The sequence below is a fragment of the Montipora capricornis genome, chromosome 1 (assembly GCF_036669925.1).
Source record: "Montipora capricornis isolate CH-2021 chromosome 1, ASM3666992v2, whole genome shotgun sequence".
Classification (NCBI taxonomy): Eukaryota; Metazoa; Cnidaria; class Anthozoa; order Scleractinia; family Acroporidae; genus Montipora; species Montipora capricornis.
In genome coordinates, this window is record NC_090883.1 from 45500238 (window position 1) to 45515237 (window position 15000).

The 15000-nt window shown below is 38.5% G+C and overlaps 1 protein-coding gene and 1 pseudogene across 7 annotated transcripts in view; both read left to right on the plus strand.

Moving 5' to 3' along the window:
- Positions 1-514, plus strand: part of LOC138015362 (deleted in lung and esophageal cancer protein 1-like) — a 23910-nt pseudogene extending 23396 nt beyond the window's left edge.
- Positions 515-6184: 5670 nt separating this feature from the next.
- Positions 6185-15000, plus strand: part of LOC138046092 (nucleotide-binding oligomerization domain-containing protein 2-like) — a 79531-nt gene continuing 70715 nt past the window's right edge. For 4 of the 7 annotated variants that reach the window (XM_068892791.1, XM_068892797.1, XM_068892805.1 and 1 more), the window contains exons 1-2: positions 6203-6265; positions 9243-9430. The gene's annotated coding sequence lies outside the window, so the exon portion shown is untranslated. Of the gene's footprint in view, positions 6266-9242; positions 9431-13803; positions 14193-15000 lie in introns of those variants that run through there. The other 3 variants (XM_068892773.1, XM_068892788.1, XM_068892785.1) reach the window with 3 other exon arrangements.

Below are 15000 nucleotides of genomic sequence, written 5' to 3' on the forward strand. Positions count from 1 at the left end.
ACAAAGACTACACTTAAAGTTACCTTCACAGCAAAGTAAGTTCAAGTTCATGTGTATCTCTGATTGGCCTTCAATCTCGGCCAAATTTCATTAAATAATCACGTTCAAGTTTTCCATTTTCCAGCTAAAGTGGCAAATTGACATTCATTGACTTACCCGGTACCCTCTTTGACTTATTGTGAGCTAAGTGAGTTCAATTATTATACTTTAACGTTGCAGGCACAATATTGAATACGAGTGCGTCGTCATAGTCAGCGGTCAACTTCAAGAAGAGGAGCAGAGACTGGTGATGAGAGGGCGGGGTTCGTACGATCAAACGCATGAACGGCTGGTGAATGTCACCACGGACACGTAACCAACCGTAAAATGCGCGATATTTGTCGCGAAATTAAGTCTCCACCAAAGGCAGTAATGTTTTATGTGACACATTTTGTGTCGCGCTATGATTTGTATATAGACCTCTGTATGTATTTTGTGAATGCCATTTAATGGAAATTTATTAAAATGTTTTTCATTCAAACAGACTTGCGCATATTTGAAAGTGCGTAAGCATTGATAAGACAGTTCGCTCTTAAAGGTTGTTTGTTTCGACCTTATCACGGTTTAATAATAATAATAATAATAATAATGATAAATTATTACTTATATAGCGCAAAATACATGTGGATGTGATCTAATGCACTAAACGTTTCCGTCAACAAACCGCAATTCCACAGGGAATGCCATTTTGAATTCTCAGACTTTGCGGACGTCTGGGGAAACAGACATCTAAAAATAACTTAATTAGAACTGACGTGTGCTAAGGTCTGACTGGGAGACTTCCTCTCTGTCTCTTTAATTTTCTCTTGGTCCTTTGGGTGGAAAAACTGTCACCATCCCACTCGCGCTTGATTTGCATCTCTAGATCTACACACCAATGCTTATTCTGTAAGCAAATAATATCAAACCTTTGCGGTTAAAATATAGAAAAGCTATAGATCAGGAGAGCGTGAACCCCGGCCAGTAATACTTGTCAAAATGGTCCTTAGGGAACCAGAGAAGGGGGACAGACAACGAACGAGCCATAGCAAATCCTGTACGGAGAGTAATAGCAAGACGAGTCAGACGATGTTTTTCCATTATCTGCACTCTCTTGATTCCGTTGTCTGGATCTAGCCAAATTGGGTACAGGGTGGAGCCTTTGACAGCGAATAGCTGTTTTGAAATCGGTATCTGAGTCCGGAAGATGTCGTTTACAACTTTAAACATTATGATCAGTGTCCATTGCTTCAGCATTACATGATTTACGTCCTTGGCATGATTAGGATCCATATCAAGTAAATTGCTTTGACAATCGCATCACTTGACTTTCCAACAGCAGGGTTTTGAACGGGATTGGGATTCTAAGAAGACTCTGTAGCAACCTCAGTTCATTTTTCAGGATTATCCACGTAAACAATGTTCGACTGCTTTTTAGCAATAACTGTTGTTTATCGTAGCGCAAAGCTTCTGTCAAAGCTCCTGCGAACTCGACATCTCAGCAAGTGCGGTCTTCTGCAAGAGTCTGCCTCCTCCTCAGGCTTTTCTGTGAAGCTAGCGAAAACTGTTAGCGTGTGTGGAGCACGAGCACGGGGAACTGGTGGCAAGTTGCCTCAACCCGAAGCGCATAGGCTTTTATAGATTGTGCTAGAATAATTTTTGGCATAATTCGAGGAAACTAGCATGTTTTTTACTGATTTTTAAAAAGTATCACTGCTAGCATAATCGGCATATATTGATAAGACTGAGACCATTTTTGTTCAATGTTTGAGCAGCATTCACGGTTTACTAACAGAGGGAGGGTGTCTCTAGGAGGCTGTGGCAGCCTGTAGATGGTATTGGTTCCAGTACCTATCATGATCATTTGCACGCTCGCACAAGGCGTCAGCTACCCCACCCGATAACTTGCCGCTCTCTGGGGAAACGAGTGACCAGAACAAGCAAACATAGCCAGAGACCGTTGCCTTAGACAACGAAAGCAAAATACAATAGAAGAGGAGCTTGAGACATCAAAAAAAGTGCGTAGCGTGATGCTATAATGTAATATTATAAGGACTGATAAACTCTGCATGAGAATAACAGTAATTTTCATCCTCGGATAATGCATTTCTCGCTCAAGTGTATTAAGGCTTGACCAGCCTAACTATTATGCATATTTTTATTTGAAGGGAAAGCATTTGTCCAGGGCCTATGAAACTTGGCAGGCAGTTAGTTATCGGTATTGTTATAACTTTTCCAAATTTTCCGTACCAAATTTTTGTCACGTGACCAGATATCGACTTATAACAGTGATATTTTTTACTAAAAAATGCGGAACATTCAACTACATTATATCAATATTGTTTCTTGATTATTCGATGACCCCTTCTAAGGGCTTTGTCATGCCGCATTTTAATCATGTCCAGATGTTAAGAGCAATGAAGAATTGACGAAAATAGGTCACGTGACATGATAAACATCCAAATATCTTAAAAGGTTAATACGGAGTACCACATTAAAAGGCGGCATTCGGTAGGCACAGTTGTACTAAACGTGTTAATGCCAAACGTTTTCAAAATTTTTTATTGTAAATGTTCTCCATTTTTGAGTAAAGGATAAAGATGTTATAAGTTGTTTTAGGATCACGTGACCAAAATGCGATGCAAAATATTTTGGCAAATTAATAACAACACCGATAAAAAATAAAAAATAAAAAAAAACTTTCTGTTAAGTTTCATGGACATTGGACAAATGCTTCCCTTCAAATAAAAATATGCATAATAATTAGATTCGTCAAGCCCAAGAGAAAATGAGGGGACAGAGAAGGAGGCTCCCGGTCCAGCCCTTGGGATATGTCATGTCCACGAAAGTTATTCCGAGACGTCCGCATGCAGGCCAACCTCGGTGCGATATTTGAGAGAAAATATATATTCATCAGCCTTCCACGTGCGCCATCATTTTCTCTTTTCACTAAGAACCTGAGAGCGAGGCAAGACTGCATGCGGACGTCTCAGAAGACAGACTTCCGCTAGAACAAAGACTTCCGCTCGTCTAAAAATAGCTTTCGTGGACACAACATATCCCGCCCAACGCCTTGAGCCTCCCTCTCTGTCCCCTCATTTTCTCTTGTCAAGCCTTAATACACTTGTGCGTGCTCTGATTCAAAACTTCCGACAAAATCCCACAATCAGTATCTGAAAATTTCCTTTCTGCGGCCCGCTCAGCACGTGCTTTACAAAGCGTTGCCTCTATGGAAATGCACTCAGCTGCCTGTTCAATAGAAAATATCCAAGACGTTAGGTCATCGATCTGATTATCCGAAAGAGTAGAATTTCCAGCGGGGCTCTTTTTCTGTTTGGATGATTTGGGTGAAGATCGAGGTTGACTGCTCTTTCTTTTTCCAGACAAAGGACGAGAAACCGCACTTCCTTGTTCGATTTCCACCTCATCCTCTCTTACTTAAATTATCGGAGTAATCCCTGACACGATTCATCCTCACTGCTATCCGCCATTTTGGTTTCACTTTGGTGCTAACACAAACTTCCGGTCAGGTTGCTGATTAAGTATGGACGCATATGATTGGTCTGAATTCGCGGGAAATTTGATTTAAAAAATAACTTGGTTCCTGAAAACGCCGTGACACTTTTACATGGGAGTTGCTGGCTCCAACTCATGGGCTCCTGATAATAGTTCATATACCTTAGTTTGACCTTATGGGACAAATGATTGCGCAAAGCGTTGCTAAGCTAAAATTATTTGCGCCAGCAAGCGAAATTTCTATCTGATTAAAGCAAAAAAAAGTTTTTGTGGAAAGTTTGGATCAATTCCGACGTTGAGAAGTACTCGAAAAGGTAAGAAATGTTTTTGTGCTGAGCCAGCATCTGTCTGACCACAAGGTATTACACAAGATAGCATCTTCATCAAGTTTCTTCGATTTCGCTGGGATTTTGTCGCTTTTTTCTCTCGTATTTCGTACTTCCAAACTTTTGAAGTTTAAAGAATTTAATAAAATAATTATTCCATTAGCGCGATTTTTTGGATATGAGACTGGTTATAGCTAAATCGGCGCTACGCGCCTCGTTGGCTATTTTCGATCTCATATCCAACGCGCGCTCATGGAATAATTAGCAATTATTGAATGAGGCTGAGTAGGATATGAAGAATTCTGCAGGTCGAGGAGGGTGTTATCCACCAAGGCCGAAGGCCGAGGTGGATAACATCCTCCGAGATCTGCGGAATTCTTCATATTCTACGAAAGCCAAATTCAATAATTGCTTTATTATTTATTCAAAATATTTTCTTCGCTCAAACTTCTAAACCTACTCGTAGCCATTTTTCTGCTCAACAAAAATAACACAATCTCGTCGCCAGCTTTTTTCGGTCAACGGTTCAATAATTTGCACTTCTGCTGCACTTTCGACGTCATTTTGACGTCATTGGCTCAATAATCTGCAGCGGGCTGCACTTTTGACGTCATTGATTTGGTGAACAGCAGTTGGTTATGGTGAATTATGCGTGTGGTTTTAACCAATCAGAAACGGGGAAATATTTTGAATGAATAATAATTATAAATACACATGCACATATGGGCGCATGTAAGCGTGCATAGTTTATTTATCATAATACAGGATTGAGTAGTTGCGTTTTGCATGAAAATAATTGTTTAAATATGTGCGTGACAAACATACTGTTCCAAACAAAAACAGATATATGATTGTAAAATGAAGTGTTTCCACTGATAAAGCATGATATGATAAAGTTTTTGGACTTATTTAATTTCGCTTGTTTTGTTCAAAAGGAATAATTTAAAGAAAAAATGGCATAATTCGGAAAAAACGAGCATAATCTGAGCGTAATAATTTGGGCAAAAAATAGGCACCGCTAGTAGCATGATACGCTACTTTTACTAGCACAATCTATAAAAGCCTAAAAGTGCGAGCGCCCCGCTCTTCCTTTCACGAGCGGGCGACTGGGGACGAGGCAGTACAAAAGTGATTTTTTTAATCTCGTGACTATATTTAACGGTTGTAGCCAAGTTACCTGGCCTAAGAATGGAATCGAGGCTACCGGTGACCCTGTTTTGATAGAAACCTTGTTGCCTGCGTAGGATTATCTAAACACTCGCGAGTACGATGGTTTTGGCGCGAGTGGGCAACTACTGGCATGGGGACTAGTAATTTTGAAATCTTTCCACTCACAGACAAAACACGACGAAGCAACCATCAATTTACTCCCACAAACCTTCGTGCTTTTGTAATGTAGGTCACCGGCAGCCTCGCAGCCATTTATGGGCAAGGTCGCTGAGCAAACAACTGAAGAATGGCCCATTTACATGTAATATTCTGGGTCTGCATGGTAGCCTCCCACGCAGACATTCTTAGGGCTTTGTCACGCGTTCCTCCCCCACGAGCGTCTGCTGAAACGAGTCGGAATTTACGTTGACCAATCACAACGGACTTCCGGATTCTGGAAGTGCACTTCAGACCCTGAGAAATTTTGCTTACCGTCACTGCAAGAAGATGGGCTTCGTGTGTTGGGCATTTAAAATCGCTGACTTAAATTCTTATCGAAGAGAAATTGGAGCGTATATATTTCATTCTTTGGCTTAAGATGTTTGGGGCTCTTCACAGAATAAGTACGGTAGAATTCGTATGGTTGAAACATTTTGCCCCCGTGTGATTCAAAGCTATTTGTTGCGTTCCCTTGAGATTGATATCATAATTTTATTTGCCGCATTTCTTTCCACTTCAGTGGAGTCGTTTCGTTTGAATAACCCCATTTCTTGTGGTCCTTCGGTTGAGCAGATTTAAGGTTTGCCTTATTTTTCAAATCGAAGAAACACTGAGTACGAATGATCGCTTCGCAACACAAAAACATTAAATCATATATTATGTAGTTCCACGGCGCTTTAAATTTTAAATTAAACGACATCATACCCTTGCTAAGCACTCGCATTTTGAGTCGCGAGAGTGCAAATGCATACCCCACCTAGGGAACAAAATTAATGTTTCTCAGGAATATTTTTGAAAGGTTTCCTCTCTTTCATGATTCATCCAAAGACGCATTGACGCTCCCAGGGAAGCAATCTACACAGCGCCGATTGGTTCCTGTGATTTCCAGATGACAATTAGTTAACAAAGGGAAAGGGTGGAAAGGAATGTGTGTGGCTCGTTTCAGCAGACGCTGGTGGGGAAGGAACGCGTGACGAAGCCCTTAGAGTGGTTGCGAGGGAAGCCTGCACGGAGGAATATTCCATTTAGTTTAATAGGTAAGTGCTGTACAAAGTACTTTAAAGGTTTTAAGTACCATGAATACGGTTTGTCGTGTCAACACTTGCATCTTATTCAGACTCCTAGATTTGTAAGCGATTTCTCTAAAAATGCTAATTTCCGGTTGATTTCCTTTCCTAACTCGTTTTCTTATCTAACATTGCTTGGCAGCATCTGCTTTTAGAGGATCCAATGTTTTAGTTTAATGCGTGAGTGATTTACTGAAGTATGGGCATATGTGCCGAGAACAAAAAATTGGTAGTGTTAACACAAGTATAAAAATTTCGCATTAGCATTCAGACTCATTGGCCGTTGGCGATTTCTCCAAAAGTGCTTCGTAATCATTTTAATTTTGATTTCCTTGTTTCTTTCTTCGTGTCTTCATTTCTTCTCTAATCAATCGACCTCGATTGGTTAAAGTGAATTGACACTGAACAATGAAAGTTGTATTATGTACGTTGTATTGAACGCAGCAACCAAGAGCTTTAAATTCTACGACGAGAACGACTACGAGTACAAGATTTTCTCATAGAACAACAGTGAGCGCGCGCATACCAGAGTCTTTTTGGCGGGTAAATCGTGATGCAGACGTCATTTTAGTACGAGGTTTTGCATAAATGTCGTCGTAGCAGTTTTGGCATTTTTTTCCAGCATTAAGAACAATTGAGCAACCTATCCTGCTAACAAAGAGTAAGATTAATTGTCTGGGTTATTAATCTTTTAAGTATTTTCACTGAAAACGGGCAGTCAAATCTCGTACTAGTTCTCGTCCTCGTAATAGAATCTCTAATATAATTGCACGAAAACGTGCGGCAAGATTTCCACACAGCTTCCTCCTTCATCGTGCATACGGTCCTTTGTTTCAAGGAAACAATAGCGATAATAATAGACGTCCATTGTGTTAAAATTCAGCTTGACGAATGTCTGTTAGCACAACAAGTCTTCAAACGCAATTTGAACTTTAGAACTTTAATTTCTACCGAAAACTTGAGAGAACACTGTTACAGATCGATCAGTGACAACAGAGCGAAAACTGGTAAGTAGAAACTGCTTGTATAATGCGAAGATAAAAACCTGTTTTTCCAGTTCCTATCCTGTCATAGAATGTTCTAGAAACATTATGTAATATTCTAATTAGGTCCTTAAAATCAACAGACAGTCATAACAAAGTACTTGACGTAAAGCGTATCTGTTCCAGCACGAGTGTTTCTTCATCAACTGTTTGGGACTGTAGGGCTTTGTTTAATTGTTCTTGTCATGGACTAAAAAAAATTGGTCGAATTTCTGACTGAAATATGGGAAATGGAGCGTTTTCAATGTAATTTTTGCACTTTTCCTGCAATTTTAGCAATTTGTCAATTTTAAAATAAGCGAAAGAAGTGGATTTCAAGAAATCTTTGTATAAACACGGTTGAGATTCTCATATACAAAACAAACGGACCATGTATATATTCGATATCCTTGTACGTACGTATTGTTGTTCTTCAAAACAATAGTGCGAATGCATAATTAATTTTCGCTGCATGCATAATAAAGTAGGAACATGTGCGGAAATCATTCCAAACGAGCTCTCGAGATCATCTGCTTGTCGAGCCATTAAGGTTTTGTTCACCGTATGTGTGTACAGGAATCTAGACAGACAAGATGAATTTATTTCCTGTAGTAAACGTACGATGAATTAAAAAGATACACAAATATTCAAATTGAAAGTGGATCTAAGTACCATTTTGTAATTGTTAAATATTACACAGTTTTAACTGCAAAATTGATTTTTACGGATATTGTTGTGACAACAAACTTTGTACCACTTATGTCACTCCTGTTTTAAAGGGATTAAGTTACGAGAATGATCGACGTTGGGACTCCTCCTTGTCCCTTTGTGGCGTGGGAGCGAAGTTGTTACTGAAGCCATGGATGAAAGGAGTCCATAAACGAAAAGTAAAAGACAAAAGAAATTCACCTCACATGTATTTATTGGAATAAAATGTTATAGTAAACAACTGCAAACCTCACCTTGCAAATCTCGCCGCATTGGAGATCAAGAAGAAACATGGGAAAGGTGAGCACTATAGCCTGTGTGGCAGGTGTTCGAACGGGAAGGAGAATGGAAAGGGACTATGTGAATGTCGGGAGAATAAGGAGGGGTGCGTGAAAGAACTCCCTAATTAGTATTCATACATAAGGCAGCTGCAAAATCTCTAACTGTCAAGTGGCATCTAATCAAAAACGTTCACAAGAAAATTGGGCCACACAGGAATGTTTTTTACCGTGCCATCATTTTCAAAAACTCTCAAAGCGAAGGGAAGTGCGAGACCAAAACACCGTACCCAAAAAAGGAGCAATCTTTTAACGATGTGTGTCAAGTTTGTGAAAGGAGTTTAATGGTGGAATATGTCTCATCAAAATCTTGTGTGAATTTGTTCAGACCATCCCTGAAAAAGAATCCATAAAAAAAGTTTGAAAATTCTTCACAATTTTTTTTGCAAGAAGAAAAAGAAATGAACGACCAAGAAATGTGGCTGGAATCCATAAAAAAATTCGAGAATTCTTCACAACTTCTTTGCAACGTGTGTGTAAGGATGTCTAGAAACTGTTGCAATTTGAATTTCTATGCAAACGCTTTGAATCAGATCAAAAAGACAATTAATCTACCGGCTTGCAACACTTTAACTACCCACCTGATATAAATGTTATTGAAACCCCTTCGCGAGATCTGGAAGGCGAGGTTCGTAGTTGCTTTATACATTTTATTCCAACAAATAAGGTGAATTTCTTTTGTCGTACTTTTCTTTCCTGGACTCCTTAGTAACAATTTTGCTCCCACGGTACCAAGGGACAAGGAGGAGTCTCCATGTCAATCATCTTGTAACTTAACCTGTTGAAAACAGGAGTGACGTTAGTGGTACAAACTTTTTTTTGTCACAACAATATCCATTTGCAGTTAAAAGCGTGTAATATGACATTCACCTTTTTCAGCTCAAATAAAACAACTGGATATCATCGACCTTCCATGTTCTCATTTTGGTTTTCAATCCGGTTCTGAAGTCCAGATTCCTGCTTTTCCAGAAGCCCTAACACGTGAGGAAAGAGATTAGCCAACTGGGTTTTAGAGCCGTGGAATACCTGCTCATGTCACATTACAAAAATCACACTGAGCTCCATCGGTAAAGTATGTTGCTTTAATTAATTAAAGGTCACTTAGATCGAAGGCAGTTTAGAGAATGATTATCCTCGTAGAGTTCACGTTTTTCTGATTAGAATGATCAGAGGTCATTATAGAGTCAAAGGCTCTGTTCAGATCATCATACCTGTGACAACTTGGAACCTGTTGCTAAACAGAAATATTCAACAATGGATACTACAAAAAGTAAAGGATTATGTTGCATACGTAAATAAAATTACCAATCTTGAGAATTAATGGTACGTAGGAGAAATAACTACTTCACAAACACAAAGAAAAATGTCAATCTTTAGACTCCACAAAAAAAAGAAGTACTAAGCAAGCATGCAACAAATTTCCAATACATGGATGCTTCAAAAAAGAATTTGAGCTAATTAGTGAATAGATGAGTGAAACAATACAAATCAAGGGACATTTCCTTAACAAAATGAAATACTTTAGGAATTTGTTTCCTATTTTTGATGTAACTTCAAGCTTCAGGAAGTCTTTTGACTTTTAATAACAAAGAGGGCAAAATTACTGAATGCTGATTGGTCAATGAAGAGGGTATTTTTTTGCTTGAGAAGAGGGCAAAATTACTCGCTCACGATTGGTCGAGCGCCAAAAATTCTCGCTCCTGATTGGCTGAACGTACGTCTTCCACAGTCAGTTGGTTTCTTCTGTTTGAGCAAAAAAAGAGCAACAAAGGAGACTTTTGTCTGATTGGTTGATTGTTTTGCTTGTGCCCAGGCTTTTTTGACACGCGAGCGAGCGAAATAACAAACAAAATGGCGGCCAAAGATGTCTTGTTCGATTACTTGCTCTAGGGATTTTTATAGCAGCAGCGACGTGTACACCTTTTCTTCTTTCGGAATAGCGGTAGTTCAGTGGTAGAAGCTGAAGTCATTTACTTTCGCGTGATCGATTTGTGGCTTCATGCACAATTGATTTTTCCGAGTTAAATGTTGCTGAATGTTGTGATAGATCGATTGAGGTGGTTGTTCGAGGCCTTGCTGTCAAGTCTGCTAAGGTAAGATGAATTCGCTATTCCTTTTGTTTTGTTTATAATCTCAAGCCATAAGCTATCGCACCCTATTAAATGTCCTTTAAAAAATTAGTGTAGTTTACCTTCCTTCTTGTCCACAGAAACATTATACGAAATGCTAGCGTTGTTTACGTCTTCTTCACCAGTTCCTACTAGTTACAATTAGCAACGTGTGTGGAGGATTTACTAAATCGCCATGGATTGAAATCGGAGGGTAGATAATGAGGGTACTGTAGTAACTTGTAGGTAGTTGATGAATGTGCAAGCTATTGTTATTTCCTATTATTCTGAGCCTTTTAAATTCGCTGGTTTTTCAGGAAAAATTATGTATTTTTTGTGCTCATGGCTGGAGAAAAATGTAGTAAGCTTGCACTTCGTGTTGATGTAAAAACAATAATTTTGAACCTCTCAATGATGACTTCAATTAGGCATTTCCATTACTTTTCCTATTCACGTTCAAATGCTATTTTGTTCCTACTTTTAGGTTAAGGCCCCCCCCCCCCCCGATTTTCTCATTTTCTGACCATTTTACCCACTTGACACCCTGTAAATAGCAATTTGTTTAAATTGTACATCATGTGGAGGGGAAACCTCTGCAATGCAGCATGTCAAAACACTGCAGGGAAGATTATTTTACCTATTGTCATAAATGTGCCAACCAGAGGCTCGCTGGCTGTTGAAACAAAAGGTTCTTTTGTTCCTGTGGTTGGCACATCAATGCTTGTCATCAGATATCTTTTCTATATATAGATGAACTTCTAATTTACAATAGCTCTGACTACCAAGTGTTTATTAACTTTAAATTTAAAGACAACTAAATATCTTATCTTCAATCCTCATCAGAAAGTTCAACTTTCAACTTACTTCCTTCATTAAACTTAGCTGGTCAATGCCTTGAACCAGTTTCAATCTTAAGATACTTGGGTATGGTATCTATATTGTCCATTACCTTTCCTGGCATGATCATATTCATTATATTTGTAACAAAGTTAGTAAAATTAATGTCATATATTAAGGTTAAGCATTGTCAGTAAACATTGTCTAATCAATGTCTATTATTCGCTTATTTAGCCATATTTACTATATGGCTCTATGTTGTGGGGTAGTGATTATGAAAACCCATTGTCACAGCTTATAAAATTCAAAAATAAAGTTATTAGAATCATTAATGATGTTCCCCCATCCCACATTATGTTTCCTTAGGTCTATTGAAATGTCACGATATTGCTAAAATGTACGCATTTATTTGTGCATGATCGTCTTTGTGACGATAAGCCATGTATTTTTTTCCATATTACTGGTTTCGGAGCAACATAATCATTCAACTCAGGATGCAGCTTTGCAGAATTTATTTCTTCATGCTATAGGCAAATTCCAATGTAAGAAAATTCTGCCTGTCTATTATTGGAAAATACTTTTAGAATGACTTCCTCTTTATAATCGAAACAGCACATCTAAAATCCTATTTCAAAAAAGCAATTTTTGAGCATTATTTTGCTCAGTACTGATTTCCTTACTTGCTGGTATGTACTCCAGTATTATAAGCCTAAATATTGCAACTGAATGGGATATCCTGTTCTGTAGATTGAGTACTATTTATTCGGAATAAATAGAATAAAATTTAAAAAAAATTATGGAATAAAATCAAAAAAAATAATAATAATAATATAATATTATTCTCTCTCTGAGATTGTTGTTAACTTGAATGTATTCTCATTATGGATTACATTCACAAATATTTTACCTGGTTGTGTCAATCTCCTTTTTAGTATAGTTAACTATATACCATTTATTTCTATTGGTGGTATAGTGTAATAATTTCGTTTTTTCCCCTCTCCTGAAGCAGTTTTATACAAATGTAAATAATACTTTGCCTGAGATGAGTAAATTTTGTATCAAGCAAACGTGTAAGTGCATTGTAAATATTAAGTAAATAATAAATAATTTAACTACGAATCAGTGTCAATCTCCACATTTTTGTGCAAATTAGTATTTGATGTATCCACAATGACTGGATAGCATTAAGGGGACGTCCTATGACTGTTCTTCCAACAAACAACTAGCTCGAAGTGACAGATTTCAACAGGACAATAGGCTCACTTTGCTGGTCGCTTGCGCGCGCCTTGCCACTTTTAAATTATAAATGTTCAACTCAAATTATTCTTCTGATTTTTGTGTGTCGGCTGTTAAAGGCGATTCCCGTATCACGAATTATTTTCGGCCACGAGAACGGATGAGCTGCCGACTTGAGTTTCGTTCTCCGAGTTAGAATTATTTGTGCACGTCCTTTTATCAACTTGAAACTTTCGCAGCTTAGGGCAATATGACAATATACAAATTGAAAAAAGCTTCAAATTTAATGCTTTTTCAGTGGTTTAATTTTCAGACGTTAAAGTTTGCCAAGTCAAAGACACAATGGGGCAGAGTGAGATGATATCATAACAAGATTTGGAGCCATTTTGTAGACAACACCGTATCACACGAAACCTGCTGTGTTGAGCCTTGCCACTTTTAATGACAATTTCTTTACACAAATCTTTTCTTTGGTTGTTGGGCTTACTGCAGCAAGCGGGAATTCCCGTATCACGGCCTATGACAAAAGTCTCGAAAAAGGGAATTAAAATATTTTTTGCCAAGGAAATGTAAATAATCTGGAGCACTCGTAAAGTAAAGCCTTGCGTCTTGGCTTAATCTGTTCGCTTCAAGATTCAAAATCAGCCCTATTTCTTCTCCAGAACAATTCCCGACTCTACTTCGACAATGTGGTTCAAAATTTCAAGGTTGGGAAGCTTTATAGCGAATTGAGATGTTCTTCACCAGTGGGCTGCCATTTTTCGACTCCATCTTGTTAGCTGATTTATCGTTGTCCTCGCTTCAAACGCCAGTTTACCCATATTTTTGAATGTACACTCACATTTCAATTTGAATCCGACTTACTTTATTATCAAACAGCACTCCATTCTGAGTTGAAGTCTCTTAAATAAGGAAAAACAACGCCAGAAAGGCAAAACTACCCTCTGCTCTTTGCAAGTTCTGCAATTCATCGCCACGCTTTTGACTCGCCATCTTCGTTTCATTTGTGATCCGTCGCCGTATTTCCCGTTATATTGAACCAGTATCAGTCATATAGATAAGGTAATGCCCAAGTCTTTCAAATGATTCATCATCTTTGCATTCATTGTGTGCCGTCCTTTTGGAAACATGCGATGAATATTAACGATGCCAGCACTACATCCGCCATTTCTCATGTTCCCGCGTTTCGAATGAAGGGATTTTTGGGGTGATGAGGCGCATGCGCAACATTAGTCTCCTTTGTTTTGAGCAAAACAACTTCGTCTTCATCGAAGTTTGTCTTTTAATTCGCGCTGCATTCGCCGAAAAGGCATAAAGATTAAGAACTAGCTTTAAAAGATGATCTGAATTTGAATTTTCGAGTGACAAGAAGAAGGGCAAAATATTTTTTTCACGAAAAGCTTAAAACTTGGATCGACTTACATGGCGCCCGGCGTAGCGGGATTGTGTGGTTGAAAAACAAAGTGATTCCTTTCGTCAAGGGCTTTCAGTTTACCACGACATCTTGCAGCTCAACAAAAAAGGTCACAGAACAATTTGCCATTGACGGGAGGAACAAGTAGCTCAAATTTGGTGGATTTCTTTGGACAAACCGTTTGCTATGTTTACGGATGCGTATTTGCAAGTGGTAAAAACCTCTACAGCACAGGTGAATAAAATAAATTGAAGCTTAACATTTGGTTTAATCGTTGTTTACAGTTGTTCACGAATGAAACTCGTATTTTCCTCTCGAGTGGATGTAAATAACAAACATCTATACTCGTTTTGGACGCAAAGAACAAGTTGACTTTCTTGTCTGTTTGTCAGTTGTTTTGCTTCCGAGCGAACGAGTGTTTCCGCTTAGCTGTCTGTTTTTCGAGGTGCCTCAACAGTGTTAAGAAAATTTTGCCCTCTTTGTTATTAACAAGTAATCGCAATGGGTCCTCGTAAAATTAAGGATTAATATCACTTGTGTTTTCAGAAGTTGCTGAAATTGCCCTCGTCGCTGCGCGACTCGGGCAATTTCAGCAACTTCTGAAAACACGCGTGATATTAATCCTTAATTTTACTCGGCCCCATGCGATTACCTATACAAAGAAACCTGACCGGTTGCATTATGGTATCTTTTTGGAAATCGCTGTGGCCCTGCATGTATGAAAATCTTGTGGCTTTTACGCCCAATTGATTACTCTTTTGTTTTCTGGCAGGTCTTGACCCTTACCGTATGTAATTCTAGCTTAATTGTCCTCACATTGTAATAGGTTTTCACAGTTGTGTGTATGTTCAGGTAGAGATAGAGTAATCGTTTAGTCAGTTGGCTTGATTCCAGTGAAATGCTTAATGTTTGATTTAGCATAATTACAAACTCTAAAGGCCATCAATCAATACTAAGTCCTATTATCACACCACTTTGTAACACAAAGTCACGGTGATTATTGAAGCAATCTGGAGAAACCTAAAGGAAATCAAGCACTATA